This window comes from Schistocerca gregaria, chromosome 5 (genome assembly GCF_023897955.1).
Source record: "Schistocerca gregaria isolate iqSchGreg1 chromosome 5, iqSchGreg1.2, whole genome shotgun sequence".
NCBI lineage: Eukaryota > Metazoa > Arthropoda > Insecta > Orthoptera > Acrididae > Schistocerca > Schistocerca gregaria.
The window spans coordinates 364,912,840-364,933,765 of record NC_064924.1 but is presented as its reverse complement, the minus strand read 5'-3'; the positions used below and the strand labels follow the sequence as shown (position 1 = coordinate 364,933,765).

Genomic DNA, 20,926 nt, shown 5'->3' with positions numbered 1-20,926 from the left:
ACACAAAAAACATGAAATTATAATTGTGCCACAATTGCATCCATTACCTAAACATCTGTTTTATGCACCTTTAGCGTGTACAAGTGGGTTACTTGAATAAGAGTTGTGTAAATTGAATAGTCAAGTTTAGGTAATACAATGCAAAATTATCTAAGAGTGTCACTCCCTCGGAAACATTATATCATTGTTCGTGCAAGGCTGTGAACCTAGCCCCAGATGCCGAGAATGGCGCAGTAGTAAAGCAATCTAACCTCAGGGCAAAGATTTCTGAGATAAAGACGTTAAAACCTAGGCAAAATGTAACGAATTGCTTGGATGCTTGGAAGTAACAGAGTTGACTTTTGAATTAGAATATTGACTCCCAATCTTACACTTTTTTGTACAAAAGTTCGTTAAAATTAGGCCTTATATGCTGAATTTGTGCAGTAATAAGGTGTTTGTCGTCTGTTGCCTGATAAACTGAATGCATAGAGGTTATGTGCAGAAAGCAATAACTTACCATGGCGAAGTCGTCTTTGCCAGCGTTAAACTGAAAACTGAATCATAGATGCATTATGTATATTGCAGCATGTGTAGTGTAGCCCTTGTACAAACTGCGGTATAAGTGACTGGAGCACCTTTTATATGAACCACAGAGTTAAGAGAGAGACAGTGGAATATTTGGACAAAGGAAATGTACAGTAAACGTTTATTAAACACAATTTAGTGAGGTATAAAAGGTATAAGATAAATTTCCAAAGCAACAACATATGCTGTAACTAGTATCATGTATGAATGAATCTGATATAGTAAGTCAACTGTTATGGATCACGACAAACATGAGATTAGAAGAATCTGTACAGTCATATAGGCAACAATAATCCGATATCACCACAGTTTGAGGAATCTTAAAATCGTACTCCATAGAAATCTCCATTGGAAGCGACACTATGATACAATGATTTATAAACCAATTATTGATTCCTTCACACAACTGCAAAAACTCCAATAACATTCATGAACTAATCATTTACATTTCTCATTGAATTTCCACATTTTAACAGAAGACCAGAACCGTTTCAGAACTCTCAACTTGAAGACGCACTAATAGATACACATTGAGATGGACACAGAAGAGGAGTAGTACATAAAACGAAATATGAAGTGATACTGTCACATCAACGATATATAAGTCTCGTAGGTCCTCTTGAAGCTTAATATGGTGTCCTAACTTCATATGACATGCAGAAATTCATTGTTACAAGTTAATCATACTAAACCTTTGATAGTAGAATAAGCGACAATACCCATCACATTACATAGTCTGGACCCACACAACAATGAAAAAATGTGGCAAACTGTAACTAACTGACAAAATGCTAAAAACAGGACAATAATCTCATCCTGCAGCTAAGTAAATCATTAATCATACTATCAAATCGAAGAAAAACTTCAAACACGAATTTCATTCAAAGCACTATTTTATCTACAGATGTGTTATCCTTATGATCTCGATAAATTTCGTTTTCAAATTTATTATCATCGGCCTTTAGAAATAGGAAGCCCAAAAATGAATGTTCCTTTGTCATACTACTTTATTACTAATCTGTTACCAAAACTAATATTAAGTATATGTTCCTAGCTTTGCTTCATTTATTTTCATTATTTCGTTGTACTGAAATATTTGAATATTAGATGTGTAGTCTGTATTTTTGATGTCTGTATACTTGATGCTAGTTGAAGTACAAAATTAGTGAGTGTAATTTCTAGTACTTCCGGTCACACAGCTTTGAAGACAGATCTATCTGTTCCAAGACACTGTCAAACAATGTTTATCATAAGGCAGACCCAATCCCAATGATAAGAAAATAAATCTACCATATATACTTAATGCTTGGTACCTTTTTATTTATAACCAACTTTCTGTTACCTTGAAAGTAATTGTTTTAATTAATTTAGTTACTTCTTTATAGAAAACCGTTTCCTTAACAGAAGTGACTATGCATGTAAATGAGTGACGTAGCTACTAGTGCTGAATATAATTCTGTTATGTCTATAGTTTGATCTAACATTAATTTTCAACTATGTGCCAGTTCTCTAGTTCTATGCAAATTTGTTACTTCCCTCCCCCCCCCCCATAAAAAATCCATTTTACTTTTATTTGTTCAAGTCTTTTAAGGTTGTTTGTATTTGTTGCGCACTGTATTTTAATTTTTCTCCTAATGATTTCAATTGGGCAACAAGGAGATGAAAGTGGTTATTTGATGTAGTAGTTACTAGCATACACTGTAGGTGTTTACTTACAGTATGACAAAAAGTGTCAGTTAAACAGCTTTAGGGAAGATACGATTAATTTTAAAAACCTGAAACTAAACAGTGGGTCATAAATACGAAATACAGAATCGTAGCCTTTAGTTTATGTGGCTGAACTTTCAAAGATGACAGTGTACACTTGATAGTGAACTTTATTTTCCTGTACTGTACTGCCTGTTCTGTATTTACCTAGTAACAGTAATTCCAGCGATAGACTAGCCACTGCTCTAAAACCAGTTGCGGCAAAATCATCAAAATGTTATATTCATCTGGCAATAATGAAATAGTTACTAAAGCACCAATGTATCCAGGCTAAATGCAGGGAGTATGCTACAACATTATGGAATTTCTGAAGGGAAAGGAGCAAAATACTATATTATATTTGAACAACACATTAATCCGCAGAAGCTTTTATGTAAGTAGGTCTACTCATCATCATCATCTCAGCCTTTCCCCACGTCATGTGGGGTCAGCGTTGCTTTACTGAATCCTTCTCTTCCATAAATGCCTATCCAGTGCTTCTTCTCGGAGCCATCCTTTCTCCTGTAGGTCCCCTTCTACCTTGTCTTTCCACCTCAGTTCCTCTTTTCCTTGAGCCTTCGATTTCTAGGCCTTCAAATCTTCTCCCCTAGTAGTACTCCCCTTTTCTCTGCACTTGTACATACCATCTTAGCCTGTTTTTCTTGTATTTTCTTCCTATGGGCCTTAGTTTCACTGTTCCCCTGACGTACTCATTCCTTACTCTATTCTTTCGTATAACCTCACTCATCCACTTTAACATTCTCGTTTCTGTCACTTCCATCTTTTTCTCTTGGGCTTTTGTAATTGGCCACGTTCCTGCGCTATACAGCATCGCACGCCTCACCACAGACATTCAAAGCTCTCCTTTCATTCTGGAGCTAACATTCCTATAACGCAGTACTCCGCTATGTTTCCTCCAGTTCATCCATCTACTACTTATCTTTTGTTGTATTTCGGCCTCCAGTCCTCCATCACTTTGCATGTAAGAGCGTAGATATTTAAATTTCTTGACCTGCATCAGTTGTTCTCCTTGCAGTTTAATATATAGACCTTTGGCATCCTTTGTACACGTACACTCTATTTTTACCCTGCAAATTCTCATTCCTCTTTCCTCTAGAGCTTTTCTCCACTGTTCAAGCTTTTCTTGAAGTGTCTCCAGAGTGGGTACACAGATTACAACATAATTGGTAAGCACTGTGGTCCAAGGTGCCTCTTTTCTCACATCTATGACTAGTACATCCATGACAAGGTCAAAGAGGTATGTGTTGAGAGCAGATCTCTGATGTAGTCCTACTCTCACTGGAAATGTCTTTTTTGCGACTGCACTGTTCCTGACTTGTATCATTGCACTTTCATACATGTCTTCTACTACCCTGATATATTTCTCTGAAAGGAATTTACTTCTCACACATTTCCATATCTCTTGCCTCAGCACTCTGCCATATGCCTTCTCAAGATCGATAAAGGCTGTATGGTGTTTGGCTTGTACTTCTCTATGGCTCTTTATCAGTTGCTTTAGTGCAAATATTGCGCCTGTTTTTCCTCTTGCCGACATAAATCCATTCTGTTCTTCACATACTTCAGTTTCTAGATCCAACCTTTTCTCAATTATTCTTTCCCAGAACTTCATTGTGTAGGACATCAGTTTTACCCCTTTGTAATTGCCTTTTCCCCTCATATATGGGGGCAGCATGCTGCTTCTCCGCATATGCGTCATTTTTTCTCCTTTCGAGATCTTCTGCATAAGATACCACAGAATATCAGGTCCCTGCTCTCCCCGACTTTTCCATGCTTCTATTGGGATTCGGTCTGTCCTTACGGCCTTCCCATTTTTCATTTTCTTCTTAGCGTATTCGACCTCTTCCCTACTTATACTTTGGGTCATTCATTTATATCTCCATCCTCGTACTTCTCTCATACATTTTCCTCATTCAATAGCCTTTCAAAGCACTCCCACCACCTATTCAGGATTTTCTCAAGGCCGTGTAATACTATACCTGCTTCATCCTTTGTCTGCCTCATTGATGTTGCGTCCTTCGTCACCTTATCTCTTGCTTTAGCAATCCGTAGGAGTTTCCTACCGTCCTTTCTTATTTCCAGCTCTTCATGCCCCTCTTCTATTGCTCAGCGTTTGCTTTTGCCACTGTTCTTTTTGCCATATCTTTTTGTCATCTCTTTTTGCCGTCTTGTAGGCCTCCCTATTCTTCTGTCTTCCTATAAATTGCTGTTAACATTTAATAGCACCTGTTGCTTGCAACAAAGGTTGTAACTTGTCAAAAATTGTCAGTAAAGTGTGAAAGGACAGTTATATGTGGGCAGTAAAAGGCTTTTGAAATCCAGTCTGATACAGTAATACACTTATACAGATGAATTGACTTGGTAGTCTAAGTAGTGCTTGCAACTCTATATTAACTAATCTTATATCCTTTTGGTTTCACAATGAGTAACAGATACTGAGTTGATGTTTTGGCTTTAATATTTGGTAAATAAAATTGCGTTATAATTGCTTTATGAGTGTAGAATGGTTTACTGGGTATACCAAATGCTGCTATTAAAACACAATGAAGAATGTCAACAGCAGTACCATTTGAGGAGAAATTCTCAAATGAGTTGTAATTTACTAATGAATTAGGATTAGTTTTTCTAGAAAAAACATCAGCACAATCGTGGAGTGTAAGTCATGAAGTAGGAATGAGAAATTAACTGAGAATTGATCGCTGGAAGTACCAAATCATTTTTCATAACCTGACTTACAAAGAGGAAAAAAATTGAAAAATGAGAAAAACCATTAATATTCTTGAATTGTGTTAGCATATTAACAACATACTTTTTAAAGAGGGACTGACGTAAAAGTAAGATCCAGAACCTGAAAATTCCTTTTAGCACACACTTAGCAATATTAATGCACTTGCAGTAACATGTATTACCGACTTCATGACCACCAGAAAGAAAAAGCGTTAAAAAAAACGCAGATTCAGTTCATTGGTGACTTGTACTATCAACATATATTTTAAAGAGTTTTTGGTGTGTAAATACGGCCCTGAACCTCTAAATGTTGAATACAACTTTCATTGGGGAAAGAGAAAGCTGCTCATGCGTCTTACATTTGTTAAGTTTAATTGAAAAATGTACAAAAAACATGTAATCTGACAGAAGAATTCATTTCAAAAATTAAATCCTTTTTTTCTGCATTATAAAATATAAAGTAACTGACTAGTTTACAAATTTTTCGAGAGGTGGATATCAAGTTCCTCGCCCCCCCCCCCTCTTTCCCACCCCACCACAACCTTTCATATTGCGAGGGTTAATTTATGATATTTATATCGAGACTGTGTTGGAAGATAGATATAGATACAAGAAGTGTTGTGACTGGAAGCAGTACAATAAATTTAACAGCAGGGGGAAAATGTTGCCTTCAGTGAAGTTTTCTACCTCCATAAATGTTCAATTTCGTTTCCTTAGCATATGATATCTTAATAGAGATTTATATTTCTACTGCAATTACTTAGACAAGAACTTAAGCAGAGATTCTATGACACATATCTATCATCTGAAAGCATAGAAGGACAAATGAGGGACATGTAATATGAGTCCTTGAGTAAGTAGCTACAGTAACATCTCATATTCAGTCCATTTCTGAATTTCTTTTCCTACTTTTTACACAAAGATGATCGATTTTTAGAATGAAACTGGCTAAAAAATAAAGGTTTGATACACGCTGTAGCTCTATGGTCTTAAATCATGAAACTGAGAAAATATATTTCGTGCAAACTGGGAATACCAACCCAAGTAGCTAATTTTCTTCTCATGGAAGTGGATACATCAAGAAGTAAATAAATTTCAAATACTGTAACAATGTTCTTCAACGTACTGACTGAAAGTGCAGGAGGAGTAATCCCGAGTCTTCGGCCATGGGGAATCCAGCCTTCATAACTGATAGCATTATTAATAACTCACATTATGGCAGAGATGGAATTGTTTAGCATTCTTACTCATAATAAAAGACATGTTCTCATTACAACCTGGACAAGCTTATCAGCACAAAAATTTAAAGTATCAGAAAATCTTATACGTTTTCTGGGCTTGTGTTTTGTCTTAAGAACTGTTAAAAATTCACTCACTTTAGATGCTTAGTTATTTGACAATTATCGATGACATACTGTAGGTGTACCTGTTATTTTGTGACAGCAATTGATGTAGTGAAATATAAAATCTGTTCGAAATATTGATTCACAATGGTGTAATTGGTACTATGGTGTTGATTATCATTTCCACCGCAACATGACCGCTAAAACACACGCACATTTATTGTAGTTTTCTTTTGTGGCACTAAGTAAATATTTATTTTTCGTGGAACCACACTGCTGAGCCCTTATAAATCAGAAACAGATGGCTTAATACGATTTCGTAGCACACCCAGCATCAAAGACACCGGAGTAGAATTCTCGGGTTTAGCTGTGAAAATACCATGCTTCTGGCGTAAAATTGAGATAATGATTATTGCATGTGGAATTTCAGTTCTTTATCGTACGTACAAGCAATGGAATGACGACATGTCATATTGTGGGATCAGTGAATAGCGAAACATTTCAGCTATTTCCGGGTTTCATGTCCAAACCATTATCAGCTCCCTGTATCACAGACTTAAAAACACATCTTATCTAAGAATTTGAATACTTATTAACACGTAATGTTTGAAAATTGCTGACTGAAGATATATCCAAACAATCTCATGGTGAAACCTAATTAGGATTTACCTAAAGTTAATGTGCAACACACCATTGCAACAACAGAACATCCAGTGAATTCACAAGCGAGACTCCCCATTACCAGAAAAATCCGCACAAGTGAAACTTGAATATCAGGATGATTAATCCTGAAATACATAGTCGTTATAAAAGCGGCTGGTTCAGTCATATCCACCTCGTTCCAAAGAAAGAAACTTGGCGTCTTTGTGAGGACTATAGGTCTTTAAAGGGTGTCACAGCAGCAGACCGCTAATGCACTACCACATTTACAAGATTTTTTGCTGCCATCTCTCCAACAGAAATATATTTTCAGAAAGGAATCTTATTCGAGGTTGTCACTACATTCCTGCCGCGACAGAAGAGGTGCCTAAAATTGCTGTAATTACGCCACTTGGACTTGTCGAATTTTTTTAGTAATAATTTGGTCCCCGGAATGCAACACAAAAATTTCACCTATTTATTAATGGCGTTTGGAATGATTTGCCTTTTTATTCGTTTTGAGATGACTTTCTCGTGCCTTTAGCATCCGACGAAGTACACACACCGCAAAAATATGCTCGTCATTTGCTGGACAAGTTAACGTGAGAAAGTGGCAATAATCAAAGGCTTAAATCGTTGTAAAACAGTATTAGAAATTTGCCTTTTTTACTGACTGGATAAGTTTACTCGCTGGACAGAGGCAGTACCTCTGAAGGACATATCTGCAGGAAGTGTTGTTAGCACTATTCTAATATTGTGGATTGCCGATTTTCGAGTCCCAGAAATCGTCACCACCGAGGGAGGACGGCACTTTGATTTTCAGTTGTTCGAACACCTCAGGAAGGACATAGGTACACAACATATCAAATTCATTGGATATAATCTGGCATCGAAAGGTAAAGTCGAATGGTAGGATCTTTAAATCAAGACAGCATTAAGTGCTCGACTATCGAATGACTTGTTCCAGAATTTCCAACAATTTTAATCATCCTTCATGCTTATGTAATTCCTAAATACAATACCGTCACTACATAAATTACTTATTGGATGACGACTAGACTCCCAACTGATTTTTTTCATGGCCGGCCGAAGGGCCGTGCGATTCTAGGCGCTGCAGTCTGGAACCGCGAGACCGCTCCGGTCGCATGTTCGAATCGTGCCTCGGGCATGGATGTGTGTGATGTCCTTAGGTTAGTTAGGTTTAACTAGTTCTAAGTTCTAAGGGACTAATGACCTCAGAAGTTGAGTCCCATGGTGCTCAGAGTCATTTGAACCATTTCATTTCTTTCATGGAACACAAGTGGCGTGAGACATTTTAACTTTCATTTTTAAGAAAGAGCGGCACATGAATGACGTCAGTTATATCAATAAATGACCTCTTCATATCTGCCATGCAGTAACATCTGCCTTGATCTATCCTGAACTCATCACCTCTTCATATCTGCCCATAAAGCACCATTCAATGGTGAAACCTTTCCAAGGATGGACCACATCTGGTACATCTACGCTCTGAAGAACACTTTGTTAATGAAACGCCCCATAGGCAGAAGATCCCGGCAGATACAGACTTGAGCCAGCCATCCTGTAAAAGAATATGCATCCAAGATCACCAACGGCAAATTGAAGTACAAAACTAGCTCCAGTAATAGAATCTCCAAAGTGCGTCAATCAATCTCATGGGTACACATTCTCCTTGTGCAACGCACTTCTAAGATATATACCACAGCATCATCGCTGAGGCAGGAGTAGCAAGTTACCCTAATTTGACGCACTGAAATATGAACTCTGTAGTGCTGATGCACAACGGAATAAATAGTCATATTTATGTAAATCTTTCCCACTGCACCATGCCTGTGCAAAATATATGTGCTTCAGATATAGTTTTGTTTTGTGTTGCTAAATCAACAGTTATTTTAACTACAACCACGAAAATGTCCGTTGACATTGATTCATTTTCTAAACCATATTGTTTATAGCGGAAGGAATATAATGATGTACTGTAAGATACCACGATAACACACAGATGTATCCTACAAATCGTCAGCTAGTCTCCAAAGTGCCTGCTGCCGTCGTCAAGGCTGCTATAAAATTGCTCCTAACATGGAGCAGTGCATCTAGAAGGCAACAGCTGACTCTAGTATTTAAAACGTATTGATGATATCACTGCACTCTCTTCAAATAGTTCATATGGCTCTGAGCACTATGGGACCTAATATCTGAGGTCATCAGTCTCCTAGAATTTAGAACTACTTAAATCTAACTAACCTAAGTACATCACACATATCCATGCCCGAGACAGGATTCGAACCTGCGACCATAGCGGTCGCGTGGTTCCAGACTGAAGCCCCTAGAACCGTTCGCACACACCGGCCGGACTGCACTCTGTGTAGCGCTAATTGTAGTATATAACTCACATTCATCGCCTAGTATTGCAAATCAAAACATTAAATAACTGCAAAAGAAAAAACGAGCTGCAAATAAATCTTGTGAGCTGCCAGAACTTCTCAGAGTATCACTTGGAAAATTGTGATAGTGAAACACCCATTTCTGGGTGCACATGTAGCCATTACTGTTTTATTTGTACTGTATTTTTTAAGTTATATGTCTCTCCGATTGATAACTGGTTCCGATTACATTTCTGCTGGCTATTTTTCCGCAAAATTATGTTCAAATCTTTCAAGATGAGGTTATGCTTCTTTCCTTAATTACATGAACATGGTAGTTTTTACATCATTAGATTGAATGAGCTTCAAATTTTTCTAATTTCTCTTTTAATTGTTTTCCTCAGTTTAACTCTGATGTTTTATAATACTTAAATACACCTTACTAATCCTGTGGACTTTTCTTGTTGCATACTACATTGACAAAATCTAGTGATTTGAAGTGTATAATTGCAATATATGATTGTTAGATTATTTCAACAAATATGTGAAGAACGATAGTGGACGCTTTGTCTGTTACATAGCAATACCAGCGGAGAAACGCAATGTTGCCTACTTCTTTATTTACAGCTGTGTATCCACGTCCATACCACGCAGCTTCTGTCATTTTCCTCAATGTTTATAATGGCGTATCTCTCGAACTATGTGTTCTACAATGATATAATTTTATAGGGACATTCTGTGGGATGTGTGGATACTATCTGAAAAGTATATTGCGAATGAAATTAGTAGCAACAAAGTAATAATTTTAAGCGACATTCACAATGTATCAGTGCTTCACACTTCTCACTGTGTACGACGTTATATCTCCTGAACTATGTGTCGTACAAGGATACATACATCAGCATATATCGACACTGTCTGCAAAAATCTTTGCGAAAAAGTTAGTAACAAAGATGTAATAAAGTTAAATCTAATGCATGATGTGGCATTTTTTTCTCGGATTTCATTGTTTATCACATCATATCTCCGAACTCTGTATATTACAACGATATAAATTTGCACATCGATTCATCAGTATACTTGCGTACTGTCTATGAACTGTGTCGTCCATTCAATTAGTAGTAAAAAGTTAATAACTTATGTTGCCATGCCTCATGCGGTACTTTTACTACATGAACAGCGAAAAAATAGTACTTGATGAACATTTTCTCTTTCATTATTTATAGGGATTGTCAGTGAAGGTTTCCAATTTCTCAAGCCGCTAAGTGCTCTCATTCTCAGATACTATATGAATAAAGTCAGGGATTCACGCGTCACGAGTTACACTGCTTTTTCATCCTACCTCCCTCACCTTTCACAGGTAGGTGGTAGCTACCCCCACAGTGACTGTTGCCTAACATTAAGGTATATGTGTGTCAAGTTTGGTTGAATTCGGTCCAGTGTTTGGACGAGATGTGGAAAATACACACACAAATACATTATGTATGGAATACGATTACTCCTCCTTTACGTTTGGGCATTGTTAAAAATGTAAATCAAATCAACGTTTTACTAACAAATACATTAAGTCATTTTACACACTTTTCACACTTTATTTTCGGTTTATATTCAGTCACTCTGTCACTTTCTCTGCTCATACTTCAATGTTTGGTTCTATTCACACACTGCACTACTTTTTTAGTTCCTCCCTTCACTAATGATAAGTAACTTACGTTCGAACCCATGATGGGTCTTCCTTTGTATATCTCACCAATGGGTAACCCCACCAGTGTCGAGTTCCGGAACATACCAGAATGGTTTCCGACGGCCCGCAGTGAACCAGAACATTAAAAAAATCGAGAGTGGTCAGGAATATTTCACAATAGTCTAGGACGTTCCAGGCTCTGTCCAAACATTCTGGATCTTCTCAAATGTTCCACACTATTCCACAACATTTCACTACTTCCAGGATCATTGTGGAAAATTCGGGAACATTCTGGAATGTTTTGGAATGCTCTCGAATACTCTGTATTATTGTATAATGCTCTCAAATACTCTATAATATTCTACAGTGCTGTCTAGAATGTTCTGGAACGTTTTAAAAATTTCTAACCCAGCATGAAAATCACATTCTTCAAGTAAAAACGGGAACCTTCTTCATGATTGGGGATAGAGGGCTAACACACCACATCACTCCCTTTATCGTATAGGGACCCGTTCCCGAGATTTAGTGGCACGCACATTGTACACTTACGTTTACAATACCTATTGATTTGGATTTAATTTTGTAAATCGTATTTTATATAGAGATTTGTATAGTTATATTTTGTAAGCAAGTTGTTAACAACAGCATACCTTGAAAACTTAATGATTGGTGGATTACCTGCTTATTTTAAGAACGATGTCCCATGAACAGCTTGGTATGATTAAAGTCAGTTACTGCAGTTCTGATAATTATTTTATAACGGAGTACTTCAGACTGCATAATATGGTCTTGTTTAACGCTTTTTCAGAGAATAAAAGTAATAGATGCATTTTAAGCTAAACTTGAAGAGACTTACTCCGTTATCTCAATTTTCTTTGGTTCAATATGTCTTCAGGTATGTCTATTAAAATACTAGCTCAATCAGCTTTCAGTGAAGGAACGCTTTTCTGCTGCTATGTTGTCAGGAGGATCTTAACGCTTATGACTACGAAAAATCAAAATTAATGTCACTCTACTTGTATTCGGATTCAACTTTTTACTGACAGGTTGCTAGCGCAATTCGTTGGTTTTGTCTATACACAAACGTTAAACTTTATTATTTTTGGAGTGCCTACATCGGGGTTTCTGAGACCTATCTTCTCTGATCCACTATTTACATATTTTTTCTTCATATCTGGACGTAATTTATTCATTTAAGATAATCATTTTCAGTCGTCCTTCCATGCAAGGTAACCTGAAGGGTACAAACGAAAATAAATGACTATATGGGAATGGCTATATGGAGATGCTTGTATGTTAACAAAGTTTTATTTCAACAAGGTGTTTCATATGACACACCAGTCTGCTACATTCTCAGAAGCTAGAACAGATATCATCTCTCTATTAATCACTGTCTTAGTTCAACGGAAACATGAGAAACAGGCCATCTGTGGAACAAAGAAATTGTTGTAGTACATATACTGCCAACTTTTCCTAAGTTAAAGATCTCAGGCCAATCCATTTCTCTGAAACATCACATCTGTGTTACACTCATGTAACTGTTGCTTACATCCTGTGACATGCAGTTGTATCAAAGAACCAGTATTGATAACATTACGTGTTAAATCTCTGGCAAGACACACAACCTTTTTCAGGACATATTCGACTCAAAACTTTTCTTTCTAACTTGATTCTATGAATGCATAATCATCGTTATATCAAAGTGACACTTACTGATTGAACATTTATATGGCGCACTTCCATTCCTGCTCATAAAGGCACTCATACTCTAGTACATCTTCATAGATTAGTAAACACGATAACATGGGACAAACAGGTGGATTGTTCAGAAAGCCAGTCATAACATACTGAAAAGCTCTCTTGTGTAGATGAAAATAAAAAATTGTAGACAACATGCTGTAATAAAAAATAAATAAAGTAGTGCAATCTTTAGATCAGCCAAATTTCTTCTACTATGATTGAGAAATGTGCCACAAATATTAATATCTCAAAACAGCTTATACCTGAATACTTGCATCCGAGGCGTTTACCAAATTTCTTAAGTGGTTCTTTTAGTTTTTATGCTTCTAAAATAGCTGCCAAGGAGCGCAGGGAAGATTAAATCCTTTTTTGATAACACTTTTATACAATTGTCATATTTATTAATATATCTGACCTGTAATACACCTTGTGAAAGGTGAAATTCTTCCACATTTCAGTTTTAACACTCTTCCAGTTACTCACATGCCAATCACTTTCTCTGTCGCATTAACTGTTCAGCTCTTCTTCATTGGCTTCCTAACTAATTACCCTCACATACGAAAAACCTACCTTCACTTCATGCCTGTGGTATGAGTGCATTACAACCCATCTAGATCTCCATGTAAACTGTATTCCTGTGGACACCGAGCGAGGTGGAGCAGTGGTTGGCACACTAGATTCGCCTTCGGGAGGACGACGGTTCAAACCTGGGGCTGGCCATCTTGATTTATGTTTTCTGTGATTTCCCTAAATCGCTTGAGGCAAATGCAAGGAGACCTCCTTTGGTTAGGCACGGCTGCTTCCTTCACCATCCTTCCCTATTCCGATGGGACCGCTGACTTCGCTATTTGGTCCCCTTTCCCCAAGTCAACCAACTACCCAACCTGTGGATAAAATATTCAGTAATTCAGTTTCATTGAGGTCACAATTAATTCGACAAAAGGAAAACCTTTCAGTGGTAGCATATTTGTAGGTCGTTCCTAGCTGTATATGAAATGTCATCTACATGTTCAACAGGAAACAACCGTCCCCAAGTGATTATCAACACCCTTTCTGATAATCACATCACATTTCAGTCACTTTTAGTTAGGATTTCTTTCATTAACTGTTCTGCTGAATTATTAACTTTTTAATATTCCTCTGTCATATACTGTTTTAGTCCTGAGTTGCCATTACTTCAGTGGTCCCATTCTGCCTCTCTGTAGACATAATACTATTCCCAAATGACAGTCACATATTTACGAAAGAAATATTTACAAAACAGTATTACAGCAGCAGAAGTGATTACTTAATACCTAAGAAAATTATTGTAAATTCCATTGCCAACAATTAATTATAATTATTATTTGATGGTTTGTATCGCTATAATTACTTTAATATGCATTGTGTGATGCTTTACACGGAAGGAACTACAAAAAGGATAAAGCTTTTGGTGTAGACTAGTATATAATGACCCTGGATAAAACACATAAAGTAAATGTTAAAATGAAAAAAATTCCCAGGATTGTAGCTACTACTAGGAAGAAAAGAGGTGAAAGCTACCAATCTCTGAACGCTGTCAACAGTTCATAAACCTCAAAATTGCAACTCTATGTTTTCTTCATATATGGTGTAGTTTTGTACCTCCAGCTGAGACGATTGCTTGAGCCCTGTTTCTATCGACATAATCCTCCATGTAATTTTGGTCCATCTATTACGATTGTGCTCCAGAAGTGATTTGAAAAGTCTTGCAGTTTCCTCGCACATACTTATTTTACTATTGAAAATAAGAATGTTTGTTCATGAGCGTCATCGACCTTCCTATTATCACACACACACTCAGACACACACACTAGTAAGACCACGTTGTAACTAAACTAGATAGAACTAGTTTTCACTAAATTTATTTAGGGGCTACTATTAAAGTTAAGAGAAATTACGTGTTGATTGAAAAAAAAGCATTTTTTGTATTGTGCAATGCAATATTTATTGAGAATATTGCTCATACATCCAAAGACATTCCAGATAGTGAAAACAAGAAAAATTTTGATTCATTGCTTAATAAATTAGTAGCCTCAATCAGAGACGATAGAGAGGGTTAAAATTCGAGTCGCCATATAAGTATGCTGTTGAGGAATAAAGCTACCATACCACTTTCTTTCATGTGCTGAAGAGGTTATCTAATGTAGGGGACATTTCATTCGAGACACCTTGTCTGTCTTGAGGATGTCATAACATGTCAAAACTACCGTTGCAGTAGAGACCGTTAAAAGGAAGTAGAGTGATGTGCCTTAACAGATATTATTCTATGGCCGGTCACTCTATTTTTGTGTTTACAAACGTCGGCAAGGGGACTTACCCCGCTGCTCTATAGAAAGAGACGAGGGCGCCAGCTCGTTGTGTTTGACAGGTGTGTTGACATCGGGACTCGGTGGAAGGGATGTCAGCTTACTTTACTCCTCCGGGACCGAAATAACTAGAGGATTAATCCGCTTTGATACACAGTAATTTAGTTCATCTTACTCATGGTACCGTTTCTTTGAAACGCCCCTATTATTACTTGATAACTAAGTCATTTGTGCGAGGCCCCAGTGCCTACTTGTATTTTCATAAATCGTCTCTTCTGTCATGCTTGACATCTCCGGTGAGACTCTTTCATGCACACTGCGGAACTGTTTCAAGCAACATGGGGCGGTAATGATCGTCTTGACAGTGATCTCTAAGTTTAGTTCAGCGCTAATCATCTCTCTGCAGTGCTCAGAAATACAAAACAGAGACCATTAAAATAAGAGAAGGTTCAGTAAAAACAGCGTAGGAATGTCCAGGGGTGTACGGACTACTTCGAATTAGGATGAATCGAAGTTACTATCACGCAGTTGCTCACTTTTTTCATATATTCGGCTTCTGAAGCAAAGGACCCTGTAGCTTTGTCGATTTATTCCCCACATGATGACAAGATTGTTTCGACTGGATTGCAGAAGGTTTAGGTTGGAAGCCCATTCACATTATCCACACAGTTCCGATCTCTCCCCAGATGATTTCTATATTTTTGGAGGCCTCGAGAACGACATTCATGACGGCCAGATTGCTTCGTATGAAGAGATACACGTCCGGGTACAGTGATGATTCCACAGGCAGCTGCAAATATATTTACTTGAAGGCATCCACCATATTGTCTCATAGTAAGATATATTTATTAATATTTATTTTGACTATGTTCGAAAAAATGCACAGTTAGTTACTTTTCTTACGTTTCAGGGAGTCTCACATATTTTATAGGTCTGAAGGCGGTTGTTACTGACAGAAACGAATTATCTAATACATTAAAAAAGTGTCTTCATCCGAATCGCAATAAGATGTGTAAATAATACCTCGATCACTGTGCTCACTTTTGCCTCGACTATGTCGCAAAATGCGATAGAAAAAGGATTTGTAGTATGTAGGAGAGAATTATTTCCTTCAGAACTTCGACTTTTAATATTGTCTCGGAAGCTACTGTGCGATGGCAAGAGTTCGCAATACCCACTGACGTCAAGATTCACTTCACACCGAGAGCTAAGGCGGCTCAATTTCCAATGTAGTCCAGGAACCAAATCAATGGAGACGTCCAAGCAGTGGTCAATCTTTAACAGACGGCCGAGGAAGGCCTACATAATCTTAGAGAAAATTTGTGACTAGAATTCAATGAAAACATCTTGGCCAGAGGCAAGGAATAGCCAAAAACTTGCAGTAGCCAGCAATCAAATCATGCTATGCCTCCCATTGGACTTCTTGAGAGCGGTTCCAATTTTTATTTTTTATTTTTTTCTGTCGAAGACGCCACTGGTGGAGTGAGACAACGAAGGAAGAGAAGTTTCCCTCGATGTCAAAAGGAACTTGATGCAGCGAAGTCAGCGAAGGGAAATTAAATTTTCGTACATTTGTTGTGTTTTTGTAATAACTATTAGCATTTAGAAGGGAACTATAGCTTTGTCTATTCTAAAGAGTTTCTATATAAAGTTACAAAATGAATAATTTGGTTTTAAAGCAGTTAAGATTGTCTTTCAGAAAAAGAAAAATGTGATTTCAATTAAAAGTTAGATGCGATTTGATAAAAAATCTCACGTGATAAAGAAGTCTCAATATAGGATTTGACATCGGAGTAAAAAATACTTTAAATATCACCTGACATTAAAAATATCTCCAAAAGTTTTCGAATTCAGTTTAGTGTTGTTCATTATCATTTTTATTTAAGGCGATAACGTAATCTGTAAATTCTCAAATCTTTGTTAACCTTTCTATCATTTCAAAATTTATGTGTTGTTTTTATGGTGCAGAACTGACGAAACAGTGGACGCCTTGCATTAAGAAGTGTGAAAAACTGTCTAAAGGGAGAGCATCATTCTCTGATTGGTCTCACAGTAATATTCCCTGATCTGGGTCTGGCTTCCTTGTCTGTAGCGTTAGCAAGGATGCAATGTGTCCACAACATGAGCAGGTTGGTATATATAATTCGTTTTACTAATCTGCATTTTACACTGTCTAATGTAGTGTCTCAGTTCATAAATAGTTCATAACTCGAAGAAGTCCTATATTTAACTATGTATTTACTTTGGTTTAGATATTTACTGTTTCATTGCCTCTAATATGTTATTTTCATCTTTTGGTTTTCTTCTTTTATGTAGCCCGTGATACATGTTTAAGTTCAATAAGGATTATCGGCAATTTTTCTGTAGCGAGACTGTGGTCGTTATTCCTACTTTCTTCAATGCGATACTTAATGTATGGTGCTGCTAATATTTAGATCTTACTATTAAAACACTCCAAGGATGAATTTATGATAGTGATATAAGTGTATCTGTTACCTGAACACTTTTCCTTAATACACCTTCAGCATGCACAAGTAGGTTTCTCTAACTACAGTTGTGTAAATTATTAGATAACAGGAAGCAAAAGTGTCTAAGATTGTGACTTCTTCTGAAGCTGTAAATAAGTGTTGGTGCAAGGCTGTGACTCCGGTGTCTGCCTTAAAAAATAGCCCCAGACACTAAATACGACCCTGTAATTACGCAATCTCACTTCAGGGATACAGTTTCGGTGATGATATTACTGAAACATAGGCAAAGCGCTACGAACTGGGTGGTTACTCTAAAGTAACCCGTTGAGTTTTCACTTGGAACACTGACGGGAAACTTTACACTATAGTGGCTAAAAGTGCTTTAAAACTGGGTCTTATAGGCTCAATTTGTGCAGGAGTAATGTCTTTGTCATCTGTTAACTGATAACCGGAAATTACAAACGTTGTGTAGTAATAGCAGTAATTTTCAGTGACACAGTCTCTGCCACCTTTAACGTGGAAAGTGTATGATTGATGCCTTCCGTTAATTGCAGCAAAGTTCTTATGAAATATAAACGCAAGTGCTGTAAGATTATGCAGATTGCCACCGATGAATTTTCCGTATAAGTTGATGGAGCACGTTCTGTCTGAATCAAATTTCAAAGACCCAAACATGGAATTAAGGAACAATTTATAGACCTTGTGAACAACGTAAAGGCGTAAAATAATAAATTTATAAATTAAAAACGTATATATGATCCAGTATAATATGTGTACAAATCCAAGACACTAATTCTGCCGTTATGGATCACGACAAACATCGGATTAGATTATCTGACATACCCTCGGAACAGCATGATACAAAAGTACACAAGAACAAAATTTGCGAACTAGCCTACCAAGTGAACGAATCAGTTTGTAAGTAACTTGAAACAGCACATGTTCACTGCAGTAATGGCTAACGATCATAACGTGCTATGATGAGATCGAAAGTCAGAACAAAAGCACAAAATTTTCCACATTAAGTCCTAACGTAAAATGGAACGTCAAAACGACACGATTTTACTTATCTTCATCACTCTGTTCCCAATCAGCTGCCAGCACCTTGCTGCAGTCTTATCTCTACACTGAAAGCGGCTGGTCAGATGTATTCACATCAGATACAGAAGACAAGCGTCTCAATAACTTCTGTTGCCCAGACAGAAAAGAGATGTTCACACTTAAAATTGCATGGGAAATTGAACTAGAACATACACCCTCGGCACTCTTATTGGCCGGTGCAGGATCTGGCGCTCCCACGAGAGTTACCTACCCTCTTGAAGGTTCGCAGAAGAACTTCTGTGAACTTTAGAAGGTAGGAGACGAGGTACTGGCAGAATTGAAGTTGTGAGGACGAGTCGTGAGTCGTGATTGGGTAGCTCAGAAGGTAGAATACTTGCCCGCGATAGGTAAGGTCCATAGTTCGAGTCTCAGTTCGGCACACATTTGTGCAATGTTTGAAATTCCTACGTGATAAACAAGATGAACTATACCCTGTACAAACAATGGTTCAAATGGCTCTGAGCACTATGGGACTCAACTTTTGAGATCATCAGTCCGCTAGAACTTAGAACTACTCAAACCTAACTAACCTAATGACATCACACATCCATGTCCGAGGCAGGATTCGAACCTGCGACCGCAGCGGTCTCGCGGATCCAGACTGTAGCGCCTAGATCCGTATATCCTGTACACCAGACATAAAAACAAAAGAAATACAATTATTTACGAGATCTAATATCAAACACACCATGCTTTCACTGTACACAGAGCGCATACAGATATTATGAGAGGTAGAGGTCCTTTAGATAAATCAGTCACTTTAAGAAAGACAGACTCAAAATCAATAACAAAATGTTCAGATCTCCTGGCCATGTAACCTTGTTTCTGTGTAATAACACATACCCCTCTTCAAAATGTAGAGCTATCACATTGTAAAACAAATGGATATGTTAAGTAAAATCGTATTTTAAATTAAACTGACTTGTTAACTGGTACTCGTAATTGCTAAAAACGGAGTACTTTTGTTACATGCAGTTGCACAATGTACAAAGCAAACAAAAAGACAACTAACCTCTAAATTACAAATGTTGTGATCCAAGGTTAATGCTAAGTGAAGGGGAAAAAAAGAAAACATTTGTCACAGGCCATACCCAAAACATTGCAGTAACTGAGAAGAAGACGAAACAGTAAAAGTGTCAGTGGCGCGCTTTCAGAGGGGACACAGGAGGACTTCGCTACACAATGGTATTTCTTAACGCTAGATGTTGGTTATGCTGTGGAATTTTGAGATGTAGGGGGCTATGGGATAATGATTTTTGGTGGTGGAAAATAGGGTTGGCAACAGCTGCTTGAGGACCCATGATCACTCAGCCTCAATTGGGCCGGAATGCAATCTGTGTTACACTGCTTATGCAGTCGTGCGACAGCATATTGGGATTTGCATTGACCTCACATTAAGCCTCCTGAATATGCAAAATGCAACGCGTCTTTCATGGCAAGCCAGTGCGCAGCATTGCACCTGCCAGCAGACGCATTCACGTGTGATAGGAATGTGTGTCCTCTGTGACTTTCACGTCTGTTGACGCGACTTAGAATAAACCCACCTGATCGCCAGATTAGCTACTGGTCCTTCGGATATCCTTTATACATGACACATCTCCTGCCCTCACACTCATCATGTATTTCAGTCTTCTGTAATAAGTCGACTCGCGAACATTCTCGGGTCTGTCTTATGTTAACTAGTCAACTAGTCCACGCCTTCGCTCTCTTTCTCCTACGCTTTAGAAACGAAAGAAATGCAAGTAGCAGAATGCCTTTTCAACTTTTAATACTCAGACAATGTTTCTTGGAAAGTAATTTCGATGGATGAAATTACACTTACTATTATGACTTTAGTTCTAAGTTTGTATTTCCTTTTAAACTTTTCGTCGCTGTTAATTTGAGTAAAGCTTATTAAATAATAAACTCCTTATATACTAACAGTTAATGTCACAGGAAAACGTTGACACCGCAGATAAAGCCTAGGCAAAGGCAGACATTCTTTCAAGGACAAGAAAAGTACACAGAAAATGGTGATAAATCAGATATGCATGTATCATTTGCAATCAGCACAATAAGACAGTACGTTTAAATGTTCGCATAGTAATGAGTCCATGATTATTGATGGGTGGCACACAATGACCACTTATTTGTACCACAAGATTTATGTTAATATTGCTTCAGGACAGTTTCATTCCGAAAA

At 37.5% G+C, this 20,926-nt stretch overlaps 1 long non-coding RNA gene across 4 annotated transcripts in view; it reads left to right on the top strand.

Annotated features, from left to right (window-relative positions):
* LOC126272318 (uncharacterized) overlaps window positions 1-20,926 on the top strand; it is a 115,616-nt gene that overhangs the window by 23,937 nt on the left and 70,753 nt on the right. For all 4 annotated transcript variants that reach the window (XR_007549206.1, XR_007549207.1, XR_007549205.1 and 1 more), the window contains one exon: window positions 17,144-17,304. This is a non-coding gene — a long non-coding RNA (uncharacterized LOC126272318). The remainder of the gene's footprint in view (window positions 1-17,143; window positions 17,305-20,926) is intronic.